The following is a 4,309-nucleotide window of genomic DNA, read 5'->3' as shown; positions in this document are numbered from 1 at the left end:
GCCACGCGGCGACCAGACAGTGACCCCTGCAGGCCGCGGCGGCGGAAGCGCTCCCCCCTGCCCCGCCCCGCGTCCCGGCGCACGCCGCGCTCACACCGCGCACAGACACGGGCACTCGCCGGCGAGGGCACACGCTTGTGCAGCCGCCTGTCCGCCGAACTCACACAGTCATGACACTCAAACACAGTCACACCTGATTCACACATTCCCACGAACACGTTAGCGCACACTCACACCCACATCCACATTCACACACATACACATTGGAAACACAAATGCGCTCACACCCTTGCACACCTACACATTTTTTACTACATACGGTTAAAAGCTACGCTTTCAGTGGTAGGCTGAAGAATCCCCCCACGCACACAAATGTCCAGGCACTAATCCCTGGAACCTGTGAATGTTGCCTTATATGACAAAAACGGATTTTGTAGATGTGATTAAATTAAGGGTCTTGAGTGAGATGGGGAGATTATCCTGGATTATCATGTTAGCCCTAAATGCAGTGGCATATATCCTTATAAGAGGGAAGCAGAGGGAGATTCGACCTAGAAGAGAAGGCAGTGTGCGCAGGAGGCAAAGTTGGAGTTACGTGGCCAGATCCAAGGAAAGCCGCAGCCGCCCAACCCTGGCAGAGGCGAGGAAGCAGCGGAGCCCAGGAGGGAGGGCTGCCCTGCCAACACCTCGACTCCAGCCAGGGAACCTGATTTCTGACTTCCGACCGGGAGAGCTATGAGAGAATAAATTTCTGTCGTTTTAAATCACCAAGTGGTAATTTGTTACAGCAGCCACTGGAAACTAATATTTTCTTATTCACACTTTTTACACACAGTTCTGCACGCTGGAGTCTTTGGGGACGAAATTAGGATCGTGCCATTTATAATAGTTCTTTCACGTTAGCAAAGGTACTGAACCTTAGCAGTCTTAGCTTCCTCATCCTGAAAACCGAGACAGTAATGGGTACTGAGAGGACAGATTATCCTGAGAACTCGCTCATACACTCATTCATGCTCTCCTTCACAATCAGTAAGTCACCTCCTACCTTGTGCTAGACACTGCTCCAGAGGCGGGTTAAATGAGAGGCCTGTAGGCAGGTGCAGAACATAACAAAAGCCCCTAAAACTCCGCCTGTCTGGCACACAGATGTTGCAGTCATCATCCTCATCATCAGAGTCCAGACGCCTCATCCCACTTGAGCGAGAGTTCACACCAGCACTTTGTGGAGAGAGAAACCAAAAGCAACAGTGACGAAAAAGCTGAGAGGCTTAACTTCATAACACAGTAACTGTTCTCTCCACCCTCCTTAAGCTGCAGTCACTTGCCACCTTTCCCTCCAGCCATGCTATACATGCCTGCACTCAAGACTGAGCATCCAGAGTGGAGTCTGTGGTTGACTCCTTGCCTCTCTGCTGAATGAGGTTCACTTTCATCCCTCACCATAACCCTAGCCTGTATCCATATACAGCCAATCTCTCCCAGGTAGCCTCTCTCTCCTCTCTGCCCCCTATTCCACTTCAGATGGTCATTCCTTCTCTTGAGCTATTTTCATAACCTAACTTCCCCTAACCCAGCTGGTAAGTGGCAGGACAGAACTCGGCAGAAACCTTCCAAACCTGGAATCCATGCTCCATCTTAAACACTCTACTAGCTTGTTCTCGGCACACACATCTTTTCTCCACCCTGACATGTGAGCCTCCCATAGAAGGGACAGCATTCGTCTATTGTCACACAGGGACACCACTGGCTTTTTGAATGGGGCAGTTCTTCATAGTGTCAAGCTATCTCAGGCATCATAGAACATTTAGCAACTCTAGCATGATCATTAAATTAGAGTAGTATGCCACTGTTCATGACAATCAAAACCAACCACACATTTCCAAACAGAGGTGGGGGATGTGAGGCTACACAGATGGGGCAGTCCTCATTAAGTTTTACTTTTCAGCTGAATTTGGCATCCACATTTTCCTCCCATTGCACTTAATAGTGCCTGATTTAGCAATAGGTATCCACAATTACAAACAAGGCAAATACCCAGGAATATGCAGTAATTTTTAAGATACAGATTGTTTTCAAGGAGTACAATGCACTCTACCACTGTGATCTCAGACAGTGAGATGCAGTGTCTCTCTGTGCATCAGGTTCATCAACTGCAAAATGGAGATAATAAGGATACTCAAGGACAGAAGATTCTTGTCCCCCTTCCATAGTGTAGAATTGTTCTGTGAAGTGGCTTCCTGGCCAGGAACTACATTTCCTTGGCCACCATTGCATCTAGGTGGGGCTATGTGGTTAGTTCGATGAAATTTGAGCAGAAGTGGTGTGTGTTACTTTCTGTTAACGTGGTTTGGAAGTAAGTGCAGCTTCTGTACCTGTTTCCTCACTTGCCAGCTAGATGTCAGTGTCCAGAACATCCTAGGAAGCCACACACTGGAAATGAAAGAGCAACAAGGTTGAAAGAGCCTGGGCCCCCTGGATCTCCATTTAGAGAACTGCCGGTTAACCAGAAATACTCATTCTGGACTCGGATGGATAAAGAAGCTTCTATTGTGTTTGAGCCATTGTACATTTTGGAGTTTGTTAGAGCAGGTACCAATGCCTTAAGTACTACAAATATTTACCTTTTGTGATAAATTAAAATGTAAAGCACTAGGAAAGCCCCTGGTACATAGTAAATATTCAACAAATGCTAGCTATAGTTTTTGTAATTATTAACATTGTCTCCCTATATTGTGGGGCCAAAGACATCAAAGTCTCCTCTATTGTTTGGAGAAAATTAAGTGTGTAGGATGATTTTGGATGCCCTGGTTTACCTGGAACTGAGGGGTTTCCCAAGACACAGAACTTTCATTGTGAAAATGGGCTGAGCTGGCCACTTTATGTAGGCCCTGTGATCAGTTTCCACCCTACCTTCCCTTCATGAGTTTATGGGTGGGAAGGACGTATTTTCTGTTGAGACTATAAGGTTTCGTACCCTGGCTTGGTAAAGGCGGCTGGTTTCACTTGAATGAAAATACTCATTTTTCTGTCATTACAGCCATTGTGCCACCAGCGGAAGGGTCATGAGTAGACAATAGAAAGGACCACTTTCTTGGCCAGGACCAGGGTCCATGGACATTTCTAAGTGGCTGACTGAGATGTGGAGGCTGGTATTTGACACAGACCTGGGGCTGTGGCTGGGAGCTCAGGAGGCTGCACCTGCCTGCCCTCTGGATCTGCAGCATTAGTAACTTCGGATTGGTATAAACTTGGAGAATACACAGAATAGAATATGATCAGGAATCCATACTTCATAGGCCCAACTTTATTTGCCTCTCCTATTGTATTTCCTTTTATTTTTGCTTACATTTCATACTTTGTCAGTTCCTTTTGTGAATTTCAGCTGATTTTGCTGCACTAAAACAGAAAAGGGGTTTTGTCTACACTTGAGCTAGCCCCTTAAATTAGTGGAGCATTCTCTGGCCAGAAGATGATGGTAATCTACACAAGGAAACTCCGCAGGCAAGGGGAAACACCATGGGAAAGGTCGGGATGCTTTACCCACCACCTCCTCCCATCTTCCAGGGCTGAGCCTTGGTGGGCGTGCATTTTGCTTTAATAAGGGTAGCAATCTCTTATCCCCTGCTGCTTAAGAGTACGGACTGTGGAACCAGATTGCATGGATTCTGTCTTAGTCAGCTCAGGCTGCTATAACATACCACAGACTGGTGGCTTAAATAACAGAAATTTACTTCTCACAGTTCTGGAGCCTGGAAGTCCAAGGTCAAGTTTCTGACAGCGTTTGGCTTCTGGTGAGAGCTCACTTCCTTGCTTGCAGATGCCCCCTTCCCACTATGGCTTCACGTGGTCTTTCCTCTGTGGTGTGTGCGGAGAGAAAGACTGAGAGAAAAGGGGTCAGGGGTGGGGTACGAGGCAGGGACAGAGAGACAGTGAGAGAGAGAAGACTGTCTTGAGTCTCTTCTTATAAGAGCACTAATCCCATCACAGCGGCCCCACCCTCATGACCTCATCTAAACCTAATCACCTGCCAAAGACTCCACCTCCTAATACCATCACATTGGGGGTTAGGGCTTCAACATATGGATTTGGGGGCTACACAGACGTTCAGCCCATAGCAAGTTCAATTCTGGTTCTGCCACTAATAAGCTAAGTGACCTTGGATGAGTTACTTAACTTCTCTCTACCTCATTTTCCTCATCTATAAAATGGAAATAATTTTAAAAACTACCTCGTAAGGTTATTGTGAGGATTAAATGATATACTAGATGTAAAGTGCTTAGAAAAGTGCTTGTTGTTATTAACATTATTA

This window comes from Ceratotherium simum, chromosome 15 (genome assembly GCF_057802395.1).
Source record: "Ceratotherium simum simum isolate JZ-2026a chromosome 15, ASM5780239v1, whole genome shotgun sequence".
NCBI classification, from domain to species: domain Eukaryota; kingdom Metazoa; phylum Chordata; class Mammalia; order Perissodactyla; family Rhinocerotidae; genus Ceratotherium; species Ceratotherium simum.
The sequence above is the reverse complement of the archived record's forward strand: the minus strand, read 5'-3'. Positions refer to the sequence as shown.